An 18,345-nucleotide genomic window follows, 5' to 3' on the forward strand; every position below is an offset into this window, starting at 1 on the left:
TTTGAACACACAGTTGTTTTAATCTTTTAACGACCACGCGCCCCTTGGCTGAGCCGCCAGCCCTCCTTACCGGGCGGTGCTGGTCCCAGCGGCCTCCGGCGCCTCCTCCTGTCTGTCCTTCGTGGGATGTGGGCCAAAATCTGGTCACGGAGGGCGGGTGGGCGCTTCATGTGTGGAGTTCCCTGTCTTTTCTGTGTCAGAAGGCGGCTCTTCAGTGATACTTTGAAACGAAATCCTCTTCCTGGGCTGGTGCTGTGCGGCCTGCCGGGCCGGTCAGCGTGTACTGGTCAGTTATCATCTGTCCGGTGCGGTGTGGAGTGAGCCACGTGTTCACAGCTGTGGAGCGGGCGCAGGGCCAAGGGCAGACACACACTGAGTTAAGGAAAGGAGCCGGTGCCAGCGGGCTTGCGCGGTAATTCGTGAGCATGAGCAGAGAGCAGGACCCTCACCCACGGAGTGTAACGGCCAGGACTCGACCAGGCCTGTTCCGGGGGGGGGCCGAGGCCGCCCTGGCACCCCGGGTTCCCAGCAGACCTGCAGCACAGCCTCCCCGTGTGAAGGCTGACCCTGGCCCCCAGCGAGGCCAGGCTCCCTCGTGGGGCGCTCACTCTGGTGACCCTGGCTTTTCCCCCTCCCTCAGCACGTGGGGAGAGGCCTCTCCCTGCTGCCGAAACCAACCACAGTGGGCAGGTGGCTGTGACCTTGAGCAGAAAGAAGAAGGTCAAGACTTGATCGGGGAAATCCCCCGCGTAGCCCTGCTGAACAGAGACGAACCCCAGTCCACCAAGAGGACTGGACTGTCGGGTGAAGGACGGCTGCTGTCAGGATCTGCAGCTCAGGAGGGGCCGCTGGTGCCTTTGGAAATGGCCACGGACAGTGTTCAGTTCAGGGTGTTGCTGGCCTGTGGTTTTGAATGATCGGCTTTTCTTGTTTCCTGCCAACTGGTACGTGGGTGCACTCTCCTTCAGATTTAAGGCATTCCATCGGGGTACAAAGGAAGGCCTACCTTGTGGAGGAAACAGCTCTCGGATCACAGGGGTCCGCAGCGTCTCCACGTCCTGTCGGTGGTTGCCTGTTGATGGACACATCAGTGTTGTCATGAGGGGAGAGTCGGGACCCCTTCCCTCAGAGTCCCCACACGTCTGCAGAAACCAGCTTTGCAGGTTTTCCCATCGTAAATGACATTCGTGAATGATCTTAATTTGCGAGGAATTATGGCACCGTATCAGAGTTTTGGAGGGAAGGGAGTGGGATGTCCCAGCACCTGCATTCATGAGAAACCAGGTTCAGGGATTCAAGCCCAGTGGTGCTGGCTGATTTCTACGCATTTCCCTTTGGCTACGCAGACGATGTCCCAGGTGGGGCGTGTGTGGTCCCAGCAGAGCCCGAGGATGTCCTTTCCTGACCCAGTCCGAGTTTAATCAGCTGCCGGGAAGAGCGATTTGCTGAAACACACCCTCCCTTTCTGTTAGATCTGATCCACTAATTCACGTGTCGCTGAAGAAACGCTGATCCCAGACTCACCCAGGACTCTCTGGGGTGTAGACACCGTGGTTTCTGCCCCTGTGCCTCTGCCCAGGGTGGGAGGGAACTCAGATGAAGGCTGTGCTTTGGGGTTTGTCCTTGATGGTCTCCTCGTGTGTCGACGTGCCTCCCGCTCCCTCCCTAGTGGGCCGAGGAGCTGCGTGTTGACTCAGAACCGCAGTGTCTGCCCAGGGCCGTGTGTCCAGGGCGACGCAGGCCCGCTCTCCGGTGCGGTCTGGTCCTTTCTATGACGGCACGTGTTGCATCCTGTCTCTGGGAACGTCTTAGTGTTAGGCTGGTGAGCGTCCGCTGGACGAGACCTTCTCTGTGTGGGTGCCCGTCCCAGCTCCTCCCCCTCACGCGTAGCCAGACAGCGGGGGGGGGGGGGCTCACCCCGCCTCACCACCGCTGAGCCTTAGCGCTTTCCCTTTGTCAGTTCTGTGGGGGGAGAAGGACATCTTGTGTTCATTTGCATTTTTCTGACTACCAGCGAGAGGAACATTTCATTTCACACATTTGGTTGCAGCATGATTAGAGAGTCTTGTATTTTTTTTTTTTTTGGTTCGTTTTTTGTATTATTTTTTTTTTTTTTGTAGGGAGAGGTAAGTATGTTTTTCTTTTAATGGAAGCACTGGGGATTGAAGCCAGGACCTCGTGCGTGCTAAGCGTGCGCTCTACCTCTGAGCTACGCCCTCCCGCCGAGAAGGGAGTCTTCAGCCTTCAGGAGCGCGGTGAGCAGCTCAGGGGCGCGCCCCCGGAGCACGAGGGCCAGCGTGTGGTGGTGGTGGTGGTGGTGGGCAGCGCCCCCGCCAGGCGTTTGTCTCCCTGCAGGGGCGTGGGGAGCAGGGGTCCTGGAACGCTGTGTGTCATGCTTCTGATGGCTCTCGGAGCCCTGCCCGCCTTTGGAGGGGTGTCGGCTTAAGCAGAAGGTCCCGTGTGCGGTGTTTGATGCCTCCAAGGAAGGGCTGGGTTTTCCTCAGTGTGGGGGACACTGGGCGTGTGTGAGGGCTGGGGTCTTCCTTTGACGTTGCTCCCCCCGTCTCTCTTGCCCGCCTGAACTGCCCCTGAACTGGAGGGACCGTACAGAACCTTGTGAGGCCTCACGGTGGTGGAAGCCAGAGGTCTCAACTCTCCATCAGGCCCACGTGCTCTGGGCTTCAAGTCGTTTGCGATCAGTTGTCAAACGGAAAAGGATACCAGACTCAGGAAGAAGAGGCTCTGTCAGGAGGGATTCCTGTGGGGGAGCCGGGAGGGGACTTCTGCGGTGGAGAGACCTGTGACCGTGAAATCACCAGGCACGTTAGGGGTCAGGGAAACGGGTTTTCCTTTGCAGGGTGGCGTAGACAAGGCTGAGGACCCGGGTGTGCGGCAGCGGGTGGAGGAGTAGAGTGAGCGGATGGTGGATCGGAGGGTGTGCCCCCCAAGGCCGGCTGTTCTCAGGGGGGCCGTCCGAGGGGCTCAGCCTGGCGGTGGGAGGAGGGAGGTCTGGAAGGGAGGAGCTGGACCCGAGTTGGGTAACACGTGTTTTGTTCCGATTGATCTGTGAGGAGGCACAGGGTGGAACTCGGGGGCCTGTGTCTCGCACTGCCCTGGGTGAGCGGGGGCTTCTGTCTTGTCCGACTCACGTGCAGGGAGCCCTTTCGGGATCACAGAGGGAGGTCCACCCGCCGATCGCAGGGCCAGTGCAGGCGAGGCTGCCGGGCTGAGCTCTGCAGGGAGCGGGTCTGTCTTGGTGGTGGCCGTGCAGCTGCCGGGCTGTGGGCTGTAGCCACCTGGGCGCCGAAAACGCAGCCGGGCCGCCCAGCCGGGCCTTTTCCCACGGGGACCTGCTTCCAGGGAAGGCGCGTGGGCTGGGCCGTGACGATGGGAAGGGCGTAGTCGCATGCAGGAGTGGCTCCGGGGACAGAGGGCCGGCGCGGGGCCGCTGGCCATCGGCAGGGTCGCTGCGCGGGGGGCTGGGTGGGGGCTCCGGGCGCCCCCGGGACAAGGCCGGGAGCCTGGGGAAGGAAGGAGCCCTGAGCCTCGTTGCTGGGGGATGCTTCGCAGGCCTGCTCTGCTTTAAGGTGGTTCAAAACCCTCACAAATTCCGGGACGTTTTTGGCTTCTTCCTTCCTTGTGTTGACTCTCCCCTTCCTCCACCCCCTCCCCCCTTCCTCTTTCCCTGATTTTGGTTTTTACGTCCGTAATTCATCATAAAACGTAAACATTGTGGAAACACGAAGCTTGAGCAGCAACAGTTCGCTCCCACAGTGACCCTGACGGAGGGACCCGTTTGGAAGCTGTGTTGCTGTAACGTCACCGCCACTCACCCCGTGGCCGGCCAGGCCTGACCCAGCCCCGCTCCCCCGGCACCCCCGGCGCTCACACTCAGAGTCCGTGCGCCACGTGAACCCGGGGCAAGGGGGGTGGCCTGGATGGAATCGGGGCGCAGGTGACACTCTTTGCTCCAGTTCATTCGGATGCTGCGTCTGGGCTCACCTGGCCAGGTGAGCTGCGCCCCGTGACTGAGCCCCGGGGGCCCGTGGGGCATGTGTGTGTGCGTGCGCGTGTAGGAGGGAGGGTGAGGGCTTCTGGCTCACGTTTGCTCTGCTAACACGCCCCCTCTTCTCACTCTGTCTCAGGCTCTGCCGTCAGCAGACGCCGGGAAGGAGCCGCACCCCCGTTGCTGAAATGTTCGACGACACCGATCATCAGGTAGGGGATGACAGCCGCCTGCAGAGAGTGGTTCTTTTTAGAAGCGGCTCCTGAGCAGGGCCTGTCAGAGGTGGCCAGCCAGCGGCCTCCTCTGCTTGGCGCGCCCGCGGTGGAGGGCGGGCGTGGGAGGGCGTCGCTGCCCCGCGTGGCCAGGGCAGGGGGAGGGCTGCGGGGGCCGGGCTGAGGGTGCGGGCCCGGGGATGGCCCAGGGCTCCCTGGCAGGAGGGGACGGGCCAGGCTGCAGAGGGGCCCGCCGCCCAGCGTCAGCGGGACTGCTGGCTCGGGGCCTCCCGGCGTTCCCTCTGTCGCCGCCCTGGGTGCCGCTCCCCTGCATGGGCTCACGGCCCGGGTCCTCCAGCCTCACTCCCTGGCACGCAGACCTAAACCGGGGTGTGGAGCTTCGGTTCCTGCCGTGGCCCTGGAGGGGCGGTCTGCGGCTCAGGGGCCGCCCCGGACACGGCTTGAGTTTCCATCACATTAACTTGCTCTGATTGAGCCGGGAGAGAAGAGGCTTCAGAGGGAGCCATCCTGTCTGTTTGGGCCTGAGAATAAGCTTCTAGAAGAGCTAGGAAACTGAGCAGGAGCCATGCTGGCAGCTCTGGACGCGGCGGGGGAGCAGGGTGGCGGGAGGGTCAGGTCCAGCCCTGTCGGGCACCCTGCGACCTGGAGGGGCTTGCACGGCCGCTCGACCCGCAGGTGTCGCTGCGTGTCCCGGACGAGGCCTCCCTTCACTGTCTGTCCAGTCGTGCTTGCGTTAGAGGGAGCTTCCCGGAGCGGCTTTTACATTCAGCGTGTGGGACGTTCACATTCCCACTGGACTGTTCTCAGCGGGGGCGCTCCGGGTTCGGTCCCCGTGCTCCTGGCTCTGCCCTGACTCCTCGGCCCTGGAACCTCCCCCCCCCCCCCCAGCCATGGTAGGAACCTCCCCCTGGCCTCACCTTTCACGTTATAAACAGTCCGCTTACAGAAGACGATTGAAAGGCTGAGGATGATTGAATAATAGTCTGCAGCTTGCACTGAAGTGAGGGAACCACTCATTTCAGGATTCAAATGCCAGTTTGAAGTAGCTCACAGGGAACTGTCACATCGGTGGGTTCTTCATGTGAGGACGCAGCAGGCGTGTCCTTCCGTTGCCGCTGCAGGCCGTCCGTCCGTCCGTCCGTCTGTCTCTGTGGTGAGAGTCCTGGGATGTGCCGTGAACCAAGCTCAGCCTCTGTGAGGAGCTGCCTGCTGGGATCGTGCGTCCCCCGTGAGAGGAGGGCCAGGTGGCCCGGGAGGCCCGGCTTCGAGACGCGGGACCGCCGGGGGTGCTGGGGTGCCCTGCTGTGGGGCCGTCACGGGCCCACGGGCTTCCCCGCGTCCCGGAGCAGGCGGGCCCGGCGGCCTCCCAGGGTGGGGTTCAGGACGTGGGTGTCTGCCTGCGGGGACGATTTTGTGTCTCACCTGCGATTCCTTCCCCTCAGGCCCGAGCCCTTCAACCCGACGGTCTTGCTTATAGGGAGGTCTTGAGTGGAGAGAGCGAGTTGCTCTGCGTGCTTGTGCTCTGCTGCAGTCTGGGCGTGCAGTCCCGCGGCCTGAGTCCTAACCAGCCGTGCCGCGTGCTGCCCGGGTACCGGGGTGGCCCCCGGAGGTGAGGGGCTCCGCAGATGTGAGATAGGCCTGTCGGCACGAGGGGTGCTTTACTTTTAGCAAGTGGCATTCAGCGTCTTGCAGAGCTGGGAGTGGGACAACCGTGGATGTGAGTGACACTGAAACGGGAGCCAATTACTTCTACAGGTGTCAGAGGCCAGGGAGGGTGTCTTTGGTCTCCTGTGTGCAGCCCTGGGAGGCTGTCCCATCACCCCTAAGGGCATCCAGGTCTCGCGGGTGCTGCTCCAACTCATGGTGAGTGGCCTGAGCTTGATTCTCTGAAGACCGGCCTGAGGGACTGAAACTAACTCGGTAATGTAAAAACGGCACGTGGCTGGCTCTACCCTAATGCTGGTCCCTGCATGGAATGAGCCCGAACGCGTCCTCTCTAGGCCCACGGTGCAGATTGCATGGCAGGGACAGCAGGCCGCCGACAAGGAGGCACGTTAGAACGGTGTGTCCGAAAGCCACTGTGACATGTCGGAGAGCCTGAGGGCCGGGGCCCAGCCCCGCTCAGTCTCTACTGAGAAGCCGCCCGTGGATGCTGGTGCTCCACCCGTCCTGCTGAGGACGGGGCTCCGAGGAGCCAGGACTGAGGTGGACAGAGGGCTGCATCTGGGACCTCCCTCCCTCCCCGCCGCTCACCTCTGATCGTGCAGGGTCCCTTTATGGTGACCGGAAGCCTCCAAACTGTCAGCCACGCCTGGCCCACGTTGTCCAGTGCCGCGGCTGACACCGCACGGGCCGAGGAGGGCTCCACGTGTGGCCGGCATTTATACACAGCAGGCTGTGAGGACCTGGGGATGTCCTGTCCGTGTCTATGTATTATATGGGGGGTGGTTTCGGGGGGGGTTTAGATAATTACGTTCATGTATTTATTTTTACTGGAGGTGCTGGGGACTGAACCCGGGACCTCATGCACGCTGGGCACGCACTCTTCCCGAGCTGCACCCTCCCCTACGCACGTCAGTGGATTAATTATGCGTTGACTCGATTGTGCTCTGGGTGTGTGTTGGGTTAACTGACGCATTCTATTAACACCACCCTCAGCTGTTTGCTTTCCCTCGCAGTGTGACTGGTAGGCTCGCCTGAAACCGCGCACGTGGCTCCGTGTGCAGCCCGGCAGGTGTGTCTGTGGAAGGCACGGGGCTGGACCGCTCTGCGGCGCCCTCTGCGTTTGGGTCCCCTCCTGTCACCGCCGGCCCGCAGGCTGGGAGGCGCAGACGAGGAACAGGAGAATCGGGCTTTGAGGACGCCTTGAAGCCAGCTCTGAGCACTGTTGTTTCTGCATTTCTGCCGACAGTCCCAGGGGCCGCCGGGCCTCATCCGGGAAGTGGATTCCATGCTCAGAGCACATTTCCCCGCGCGGGGAGCCCACCCTCCGCTTCGGTGAGCACGCTGCTGCCCCGAAAGGCCCTCCCGGCGCCCTGCTGTCCGGGCGGCCCCTTATCTGGGCTTCCGTCTCCCTGTTTTCTGTGGATACAGAAATGTGCGGTGCGTCCGGCCTGATCGTCGCCTTCTAGCTGTGTCGTGTGCCCACTGGTGGGCCTGCCGAGCCTGCGAATCGGCGATGGCTTTGATGGACTGCTGCCGGGGGTCTGGCGGGAGGAGGGACCACCGTCTCCCCCTCTCCCGCCCCTGGAAGTCCTGCTGGCGAGCTGCTGAATGGGGGCTGCCGTTTGAGCAGCTGCGGGACACGTGGCCTGAGTCCGGGAGAGACCCGCAGGCCTTCCCACATCTGGCTGGGCTATTTATATCCCACAAAGGCCTGTTTTCTCTGGAAAGAGTGGGCATGTGGCGATGCTGTCATGTGCACGGGTGAAGCCAGTGAAACAAGCCTTTCAGTAAATGGCTTTCTGCTGCGTCCGGCAGGTTTTCCTCGCACACACAGGCCTCGGGGCTCCACACCTGCCCGGCGCTGCTGCGCGTGTGGTCCCTAGGGGGCCCCGCTCCTGCCTTGGGACAGCAGGCCTGGCTCTCCCGTGACACCTGGGGAGGGACAGGTCCCCCGGGGGCCCTCACCCCAACAGTGTTCTTTTTTTTTTTAACTTTTTTTTATTGACTTATAGTCAGTTTACAACATGTCAAATTCCAGTGTAGAGCACAATTTCTCAGTTATACATGAACATACACATACTCATTGCCACATTCCTTTCTCTGTGAGCTACCACCAGATCTTGTATATACTTCCCTGTGCTGTACAGTATAATCTTGTTTATCTATTCTACATTTTGAAATCCCATCTGTCCCTTCCCACCTCCCTCCCTCTGGCAACCACAAGTTTGTATCTATGTCTATGAGTCTGTTTCTGTTTTGTATTTATGTCCTTTTTTTTTTTTAGATTCCACATATAAGCGATCTCATATAGTATTTTTCTTTCTCTTTCTGGCTTACTTCACTTAGAATGACATTCTCCAGGGACATCCATGTTGCTGCAAATGGCGTTATGTTGTCAGTTTTTATGGCCGAGTAGTATTCCGTTGTATAAATATACGACATCTTCTTTATCCAGTCATCTGTTGGTGGACATTTGGGCTGTTTCCATGTCTTGGCTATTGTAAATAGTGCTGCTATGAACATTGGGGTGCAGGTGTCATCCTGAAGTAGGGCTCCTTCTGGATACAAGCCCAGGAGCAGGATTCCTGGGTCATACGGTAAGTCTATTCCTAGTCCTTTGAGGAATCTCCATACTGTTTCCCACAGTGGCTGCACCAAACTGCTTTCCCACCAGCAGTGCAGGAGGGTTCCCTTTTCTCCACAGCCTCTCCAGCATTTGTCATTTGTGGAAACCCAACAGTGTTCTGAACTCCTGAGCTGTGCTTGGCACACTCTGGGCACCAGACCTTCCACAGTGGAGAAAGCATTCTAGTTGGCAAGAGGGACCACAGACAGGATCAGTATGTCAGATATGAGGGGGGAGATGGTGGTGGGTGCAAAGAAGAGAAATCGAGCAGAGAACGGGTCCTGGGAGGGCTTTGCTGAGAAGAGGCAATTGGTTAAGAAAAGCCAAGAACTGGGCTGGGTTTGGGGAAGAGTGTTCCAGGCAGAGGGAACAGCAGGTGCAAAGGCCCTGAGGCAGAAGTGTGCCTCAGGTGTCGAGGAAGGGCAGGTGAGAGGAGACGAGGTAGGTAGATGGTGAGCTTATCAACACTCAGGGATGCTGAGATGGGAGCCCTGGGAGCTAAGGGTTTGGATGGGACTGCAGGGCTTCTGGGGAGAATGGACCCTGGGGGGTAGGACAGGGTACCCTGTTAGGCGGCTGTGAGGTGAACCGGGAAGAGCGGTGGTGGCTTGGGCCAGAGTGTAGCATGGTGGTGGGAGCATGGCCTGACGGGCGTTGATCTGGAGGTGGAGTTAAGGGGACTTGCCGCCAGGTTGGCTCTGGGGTGGGGTGGGTACCGAGGATGCACTGACGTTTTGACTGAGCAACTGGAAGGATGGGGGGTGCACTTCCCCCCGGGCCATCTGGGAGGCATCCCAGCCTTGGGAGGCGGGGAGTGAAGTTTGGGGACACGTGAAGTTGGCAGGGAGGGACCCCTGGGAGCCTACGCCGGGAGTCAGAAGCCGTCCAGGGAGTGGCCCCAAGGGATTGGGGCCAGCTGCAGCTCAGCACCGCGTCCTCCCAGGAGTAGACCCCCCTCCATGCGCGCGTCCGTCAGGTGAGGCTGGCCTGTGTGGGGCACCAGGATGGACCCGTGGGGTGAGGTGGCCCGTGATGGGAGACATGGACGGGTGGCTGGACGGGAAGGGAGAGGAAGTGGGTGGTGTGTGGAGATGAGAGTCTCGCCCCGCCGAGCCCCTTGGTGTGCTCTCGGTGGCTGGGCACCGGGGCGTCTGGAGCTGGGGGCGGGAGGGTGGCAGGAGTGTGGGTGAGGCAGAGCCCACGTGCCTGGCATGGCTGGCCTTTCAGATTCTGCACAGTGTGGTTTGGGGAGCCAGAGGTGGGTTTAGGAAGGAGATGCCTCCCTCTTTCTTTGCAAGCTGCGTACAAACACTCTTCACGCATCCATCGCCTCGTTTTGCTGCCTCGTTGGAAAGACATGGCTCCCCAGGGTCTTGGATGGTCCGTGCCTTGAGTCAAAGGGGTGCTCATTTTTGCAGGAAGGTTCTGCGGGCAGCAGTGTCCTCAGTAGAACCTGAGAGAGGACCAGCTGTGTTTGTTATGGAGTCGAGATCGTGTGTCTTTGTCTTCTTGGCCATGTTGGTGGTGGGGAAGGGCGTTAATTACTGACTGGTCGGTGTTCATTATGAATTTGGACCAGGTCCCACTTAGAGCCACTCACTCAGGCTGCAGGGTTAGTTTTTTTGTCCCTTGTAGTAGGCTGAAGAACAGCCCCTAAAGACGTCAGATTCCAGTCCCTGGAACCTCTTAGTGTCACCTTACCTAGAAACGGGATCATTGCAGATGTGATTCAGTTAAGAATCTTGCAGTGGGGTGGTGGTCCTGGGTTATCTGGTGGGCCCTCAATACCTTCACAGGTGTCCTTATGAGCGGGAGGCAGAGGAGATTGGGAAAGACAAGAGAAGAAGGGGGTGGGAAGATGGAAGCAGAGATGAGAGTGATGTGGGTGTGATGGCTAATTTTATTTGTCATCTTGGCAGTGGCATGGGGTGCCCAGGTCCTTGCTCAGACATGCTTCTGGGGGTGTCTGTGAGGGCGTTTCTGGATGAGATGAGCATTTGAATCTGTAGACGGAGTAAAGCAGATTGCCCTCCCCCGTGTGGGTGGGCCTCATCCAATCAGCTGAAGGCCTGACTTGAGCAGAAAGGAGGAGGACGGGAGAATTTCTTCTCTCTGCCTGGCTGTCTCTGAGCTGGGACGTTGGTCTTCTCCTGCCTTCAGATTCGGACTAGAGATGGAACTGGCGCCATCAGCTCTCCTGGGTCCAGCCTGCCAACTGCTGATCTCAGGACTCGGCAACCCTCATGATCACGTGATCTGATTCATTATAATAAATCTCTTGCTCTGTATACACACATCCTATTGATTCTGTTCCCCTGGGGACGCTGACTAATACAGTGGCCACAAACCAAGGAGTGCCAGAAGCCACCAGAAGCTGGAAGAGGCGAGGAAGGGTTCTCTCCTAGAGCCTCCGGAGGGAGCTCGGCCCTGCTGACACCGCACTTCAGCCCAGTGAAAGAAACTGACTGCAGACTTCTGGCCTCCAGAACCGTGAGAGCATAGATTTCTGTTGTTCTAAGCCACCCGGTTTATGGTCATTTGTTAGCACTGCCGCAGGAAAAGAACACAGCCAGTGTCAACAGTGCTACCGTAAACACCCCCGCCACACACACGGGCTGTCATTCAGGCGTGGACTTCAGGGAGTGGCCCTGCCGGTCAGGGTGTGTGTCTCATTGTCTTGTAGATTGTGCCGGATCACTTTCCAAAGCAGATCCGGCAGCCCGTCTCTCTTCCCTGTCGGGACGTGTGCATGCCCTGACCCCGCACGCTCTCGGCAGTGGGCGCGAGAGCATCCTTCTGGTGTTGGGATCTGAGAGGGCGGGGCTGCGGCTCTGTCAGTGACCTGTGTTCTCTTGAATCTGGTGAGTGCGGCGTCTGTGCTCGGCGCCCTCGCGGTTTGCCCTGCTCCGTCTGTGAATTGCCCATTTGTGCTCTGTGCCCATGTCGCTCGCAGGGTGTCTCTCGCTCCCTCGTCCATCTGAGGGGCTGCTTACTTGTCCCAGATGTTGATCCTCTTCTGCCTTGAAAGCATTTATTCCCAGATCTGTTATTGGCTAATTGCTTTTATGAATGTGCCATCTGCCATCGGGGTTAAATCTCTCTTCTCGTCTGTGACTTCTAGGGAGCCCTGTTTGTTAGGGAGATTCCACGGCTGTCTCTTGATTTCCTGCAGACGTTTTATTGTTTTGTGTACAAATTCTGCTCTTGAGCGTGTCTGAGATGCTTGTGCTTCGTGGAGGAAGGTGCCTGAGAAAGGGGGTGTCTGGGCTAATTTCCTTCCAGCGTGCCAGAGCTCGCTCTTCGGCAGTCCACGCCTTGACCAATGGCTTGAACTTCAGCTCTGTGCTGTACTGTGGTCTCGCGTCAGCTGGCTCCCTGCAGTGGTTCTCCATTCCGTCCCACTGACCCGTTTGTCTTCCACGTGCCAGCATCACGTGGGTAGCAGCTGTATGGAGGGTGTGTTTTGTGTCCACGTTTAAGTGTGTCTCGTGGCTCTGGGGCAGAGGAAGATTTGGGTGGATGGACGATGGGGCAGGGGGCAGGAAGTTCTGGTGGAGGTTGGAGGGAGGGGTCAGGTGAAAAAGGACCCAAAGACCATCATGTTAGGTAAAATGACTCCTCTGTGCATGCGGAATTTGGGAAGATTTTTCAGCAAGTGAAGTAGTGGCATCTAAGGAGTAAGGCACTGAACAGAGAACAGGCTTATCGTGGGGGTACTGAAAAGACAGCACGTTGCGCTGGCGCCGCCGTTGTGTCGGGGACTTGCCGGGACGTGGGTCTTCTCATGGCTTTGCGCACGGCGGGGTGCATGTGCCCTTGGCCTGCGCACCAGGCACCCTGTGTCTGACGGCTGCCCTCAGGCGCTCACACCTGGGCGCTGATTCAGGCCCTCTGGGCAGCAGCGCCCTGTGTCCCCCAGATGCCTCTGGCTCCCCGGAAGCCCCCTGTGCTCCCCCACATGCCTTCTGTGCGCAGGTTTCCACTGTGCTGCCCAAACTGGACCGGCCCCACCCCTGCACGGCAGGTGGGGATGTGCCTTGAGCTCCGTGCACCTCACCCCACACAGGACTGACTGCTGACAGACTCACATGAGGAAGCTGGGCCAGAGGAGGTGGGCGTGGGTGCCGCAGGCACGGGGCCGTCCTGTCACCCTGTGCCCCGCAGAGTCTTCCTCGGGCGGCTGCTGGCGGCCCAGCCTGCTTCACGGGTGGCAGCCATGGGCGGGTGGGGTTCGGGATGCGTTCTGCAGGGCAGGCTCGTTTGGCCCCCAGACACCTGTTTGACTGGAGGCTCTGCAGGAATAGCTGGACCTCACACGTCTGCTCTGCGGTCCATGGACCGTGAACTGGGAGCCTCCCTGGGGGAGAAGGATGGGGAACAGGCCGGGTGGGGAGGAGGGCGGAGGACGGAGAGCAGCTGGTGCTGCCGCAGGGGAGGGGTCTGCCCACGGTGAGGCGTGTTCCTCCTGGGTGACGCGGGTCCTCTAGACATGGGGTCCGGCTGCTTGTGACGGGCTGTGCTCGGGGTTTGCGGACGGTCCTAGCCGACTGCGGGCTGGGCCTGCCCTGGTGCTCGTGCACCAGGTCCCAGCACTGACCCAGGGTCGGTGCCTGGTGGTCTGACCTGCTCCCTTTACTGGGAAGGGGTGAGGGGGGGGCTGAGGACCAGGCCGTGCCGGGCCTTCGTGGGCCATAGCCCCGCATGAGTGGGTTTTGACAGGAGAGCTTGGGGGGTGGGGGCAGTGCTGATTCCTTGCCAGCCGCTAGGTGCCTGCGGACGTCAAAATCATTTGTCTTCCCAAATTTTACCTTGGACGCTGTCTTCCAGCCAGCAGAGTAGGTGCCCTGGCCAGGCAGCTGCTTCTGATGCTGCAGGTCGTGCTGGCGCCTGTCCCCACCCTGCTGCGAGTGCCCCACTCCTCTGGGTTTCGGCAGGCACTTGGCGTCCTTATAATTCCTCACGCGCTGCTGTGGCCCGCGAGATGGACGGTGTTCCTTGCAGAGACGTTCACATTTAACAGACACCAGGAGTTTGGAAGCGTGGAGCCACTCCGTCCGCGTCAGTCAGAGCCCAGAGGCGGTGGCCAGCATGGGTGGGGAGGACACGTGACAGGCTCCTGGTGCCCTGGCCGGTGAGGGGGCGTCAGTGAGGTGCCAGGTGAGCTGCATGTCCAGTGGGAAAGAGAGACGTTGAAACAGCCGTGGGCTGAGTGCCCCGGGCGGCACCTCGGTCACCCTGCAGCCGCCTCCTCCCTGCCGTCCCGGGTGACGGCCCCCTGTGCGGGTGGGCACGGCCAGCCCCCAGCCCGCTGTCCTGGCCGTGGGGCCTGGTGCTGCACTGCACGGTTGGACGGGATTGTAGTGGAAAACAGGAGGCGCTGGGCTGGTGTCGAGGCTGAAATGGCGAGAAGGACCCAGGGGTCGTGCGTGCAGGAAGCAGCCAGGACTGCGAGTCGGGCGAGGGGGCTGTCTGGGAGAAGGAGCCTGCGGGGCTGGGGGGTAGGGGGTTGCCCTCCCACCCCCCCTGCCTCTGGGCTCCCTGCGTCCCTCTTCGTGGCCGGGCGTCCTGACACAGCCTGGCTCCAGGCGCTGTGGCCAGAGCCCAGGGGCACCCTTTTGGTGTCAGTGCTCCGGCCACATCTCTTCTGGTTGTGGCCCTAATGCGCTGGGCTCTAGAGTCAGGACCTGTGGGTTCTCTGCCTGGAAACTCTCGTTTCCCTCAACTGGATGATGGCCCGTCTACCACGCATACCCCCTGAGAGGCCCCCAGGGTGGCCAGTCCCTGCACAGACCCCCTGAGAGCCCCCGTGGTGGTCTGTCTACCGTGGCCTCCTTTTTCCTGAGTGACCAGGGCCGTGTCACCCAGAGGGGCCTAGGCTGCATCTGCAGGTGCACCGACAGGAGAATTGTCACGCGGTGCCCTCGTGGGCTAAACATGGCTGAGTTAATGCTTAAAACTGATGCTAAGGTGCCGTGAGCCTGAACGTGCGTCGGTTGGTTTTCATTTGGCCGGAATTCGTGCGGTGGGTTCTCTGCTGCCTTTTTGGTAAAGGTACACGTATCTGTAAATAGGTTTTTAAAAATAGACATTTCTCTCGCGTTTCACCGTAAACCGCATCGACCGGTCGGTGCCTCCGGGGCCTGAGGTCCGGGGCGGCAGCGAAGGTGTTGAGGTCCGTCTGCCGAGCTCGTGGTGACTGGAGGAGCACCTTTGCAAGGGAAATGGATTCCGGTGTTGCGCCTCGTAGTTCGTGGATGGCAAGGGCTGCTGTTTGACACCCTTAGCCTCTGTTTGGTGCCTTACTCTTCCGGTGAAAGCTTTAACCACAGAAGTGTTGCCCCGGGTGTAGGCCTTTCTTTTAATGCTGCTGCCGCTTTAAGGAGACTTCCTCCGGAGCTCTCTGTCTTCACAGGCGGTTTACAGACCAGCGTGGCTTCCACTCTCGGCAGCCAGACCTTAAAGGATGCAAAGAAACTCTCTAATTTAGAACAGACAGTTCACATTGTATACATCTATGAAAACACCCTAAAATTGTGACGCATACAGCAGACTTTCTGAAAGGCTTAAAGTACGCAAGTTACGTGTAACTCTAGTCAGTGAGTGTGAAGAACTCGGCAGCGCGTTGCCTCCAAGCGTCTTTAAAGCCAGAGCGTCCTTGTCTCTCGTGAACGACAGGTGAATGTTTTCGTGATGCCGGTTTGACCGGAGCGGCTTTTAACTCAAGGTGGGACGGATTAATAGCTTCCCTAATTTCAGGAGCCCAGCTTTGTCAGTAGCTCAGGTCGCAGTCACCCGGCTCCCCTGGCCGTGTCGTCGTGCACACCTTCTTGGGCTTCTGATGAGAGCCGTCCCGCGGCCCTGGGAGGTTCTGGAAGTCCTCCCCGGGCGTCCCCAGGAGCCCACGTGAGCTCCAGCCATGGACGTCCCGCCTCCTCCTCCTTGTCTCCAAGCCCAGTGCTCAGGGTGCCGTCACCCAAGGCTCCGAGGCAGGGGAAGGTGCGAGAGGGCACCGGGACAGGGGCCTGGGGTCAGGTGGGTCCACTCCCTGCAGAGTCTGCCTGCCTCGCTCCTTGTCACCACCTCACCGCATCTCGCGCAGATTGACGCCCTCCCGCTGCCTCCGTGGGTCGCTAGGAACCGTCCAGTTAGAAGGAGCGAAGAGCATCGTGCTGGCAGCGGCCTGGGCGCCGGCTGTTCGGCAGGCGGGGTGGAGCTGGCCCTGGGTTGCTGTGTTTAAGGGATGTCAGCGTTGAGCTCTGGGACCAAGCAAGTTTCTGTGCTGCTGGAGCGGGGACCTCTGTCTGTCACTGGGTGCGGCCAGTCCCTGTCCAGCTATGACTGAGGCTTAGACACTCAGGGTGCGTGGCAGTCACCTGTGCCCACGCCACGTCCCAGCTTCCCTCATCACTGGACCTCTCAGCCAGGCCTCCAGCCTGGTCACCGTGCGACCAGAGGTGGACGCCGGGAGTCCGCGCCCGTTGTGGACGGCACACGTGGGTTAGCGCCCGCTGTCACCAGGCGCCGCGGCTTCCCAGGCCGGAGAGCCTGGATCGCACGAGGGAACCGTCGAGCTGCAGGTGCTGCTGCCCGCAGTGGGGGGAGTTTGGGGCTGGGGAGCTGGGTGCCGGTCGGAGGCCGTGTCTGGGAGGCTGAGCCCGTGCTGTCAGACTCGGGCCCGCCTCCCTGCCCGCTGCCCGGCTCCTCGCGTCTGCTCAGGACCAGGCGTGGGCGCCGCCATCTGCGCGCTGTGCCCCCTCCAGGCCCCGCAGGGCGGCTCGGTGCCCCCGCCCCACCACCCCTCACGGACGCTGAGTGACGGTCCCCGGGTTAGGCCCGTGGCGGGCAGTGTCAGGAGGCAGAAGAGACGCCCCTTGGCCCGCACGGCTTTCCGCGTTTGTCTCGCTCCCACCACCTCCCCGTTCGCCCTCACCGCCACGGTGCAGCCACCGCGACCAGATGCTCCGACTCTCCCTGTTTCCAAGGCTGGACCCTGACACCCGGGGGGGCCTAGGGGCTTGCCCAGGACCCTGCAGGAGAGCCTGGAGGAGGGGCAGCCCCTAGTCCTCGTCCTAGAGCCCTGAGGGCCTCGGTAACCGCGTGGCCGGGGCCTCTGTGACCCCCGGGCACCGAGGGGCCTGCCCCGGGCAGGAGCCCTCCTCCCTCCCCGCCCGGCTCTAAGGCGCCTTTCTCCTCGGGGGACCGGGGCTCCTCGGCCTGCCCCGCGCCCCTGAATGAGCCCACACAGGAGAACAGTCGGGCCCACATCGCGCACAGCCGGCCATTGAAAGGGACAGAATGGGGTCGGCGTGTCCCACTGCCCGAGGGAGGCTCACTGCGGGGCCTTGTCCCGCGGCTGAACGGCGCCTTGTTGTGGCCCGAGGGGGCCCAGCTGACCGTGGCCTGTCCCAGGGCCCCACGCAGGCTGCGCCCTGGAGACCCTGCGGTGGCAGGCCCGCCGGCGCCCTCGGCAGCAGAGCTCCCCGTGGGGATGGGGCGGCCGAGCCACACCGTGTCCTGAGCGCCGTCCCCTCCGTGGGGTCGGGGAGCCGGCTGGCGCACGCTCCCTGGAAGAGGTGAGGCCAGCTGGGCCGGGAGGCAGGGGCTTGGCTCTTCAGGGTTGGCTGCTAAGAGGCCCAGCATTTTCTTTCTTTTTCTTTCCAGATGGCACGACTTGTTAGTTTCCACTAGAAAAATCCAGAAGGATTTGTAAACTACTGGGTGGGAGGGTGTGCAAAGGTCAGAGTTGGATTTCTGCTCTGAGTGCCTGACCTGCGTGACCGGCCACCCTTCACGAGGACCAGAGGACTTTGTCTGTGAGACGTCCATCTGTCTGTCCCGCTGGTCAGCGAGGATCCAGGGCTGAGGCTGTGATGGGGGCGGGCGCACCGCTGGCTGGGGGGTGCTCCCTCCTGGTAGGCTTCCTGGGCAGCTGACTCAGTTCCCTGTGGCCATGTCACAGCACACGTGGACACGGGGCTGGACGCGGGGCTAGGAGAGTTCGCCACCTTCCTTTATTGTTTGGATTGCTTCGATCTCTCGGTTTCTCCTTTTCACGTGTGCTTGGTAAGAAGCAGGTGAAGGCATGGGCCCCAAGGGACCTGCCACCTGCAGGTATGACCGTGGGGGAAGGGGGTCACCAGGCCGGGCTGTCCAGGGGCTGGCAGCGGGCCGAGTGTGGGTGGAACCTGCAAGACTGGCTTCAAGGCCCTGGGGGTTTTGCACAAAGAAGCAGACGTAGTTACCATCCAGGGTCTTCCTTCTAATGTTTGTTGACTGAAATAAGTGCCCGACCTAAAAGTTGAGAGTTATGTTTTATCTGGCAGGAGGACTGGAGCCGGGATGACATCTGAGGGGCTGCTCCGAAGAGGTGGGAGGGAGCCAGGATGTACAGGAGCTTTTACAACAAAGACCAGCTAGTTGGAACATCAGAAGATTACTGTTAACTGGAGAAAAGCAGGCATCTCAAGCTAAAGAATTCAGTGCTTTTCTGTGTATGGGAGGGAGCAAATAAATGCCTGGGCTCATTGAAATCGTTCCTTTGACAAGCATCTAGTGATCCAGGGCCAGGGTCCTGTCCTTTCCCACCCTGAGTCCCCTCAGGGGGCACTGCTGGGGGGGGGCAGCAGAGGCCCGGCTGCCTGTTTGTCCGCATCCTGAGTTGGCTGATGACTTGAAGGCCACAGCATTCTATGTTTACTTACGTGGCTTGCAGTGCTTTTCGTTCACATGTAGTTTTGTCAAGTGAGGTGCACACCGGGTGCCGTGTCCATTAGGACTCAAGTGCGTGAGAGTCAGAGAACCGGGCAGGGCGTGTC

At 60.6% G+C, this 18,345-nt stretch overlaps 1 protein-coding gene across 10 annotated transcripts in view; it reads left to right on the forward strand.

Moving 5' to 3' along the window:
* SEMA4D (semaphorin 4D) overlaps positions 1-18,345 on the forward strand; it is a 109,508-nt gene that overhangs the window by 26,860 nt on the left and 64,303 nt on the right. For 9 of the 10 annotated variants that reach the window (XR_004316315.1, XR_004316316.1, XM_032470776.1 and 6 more), the window contains one exon: positions 4,146-4,218. The gene's annotated coding sequence lies outside the window, so the exon portion shown is untranslated. Of the gene's footprint in view, positions 1-4,145; positions 4,219-11,255; positions 11,392-18,345 lie in introns of those variants that run through there. The other variant, XM_032470777.1, reaches the window with a different exon arrangement.

Source organism: Camelus ferus, chromosome 31, assembly GCF_009834535.1.
Source record: "Camelus ferus isolate YT-003-E chromosome 31, BCGSAC_Cfer_1.0, whole genome shotgun sequence".
Taxonomy (NCBI): Eukaryota; Metazoa; Chordata; class Mammalia; order Artiodactyla; family Camelidae; genus Camelus; species Camelus ferus.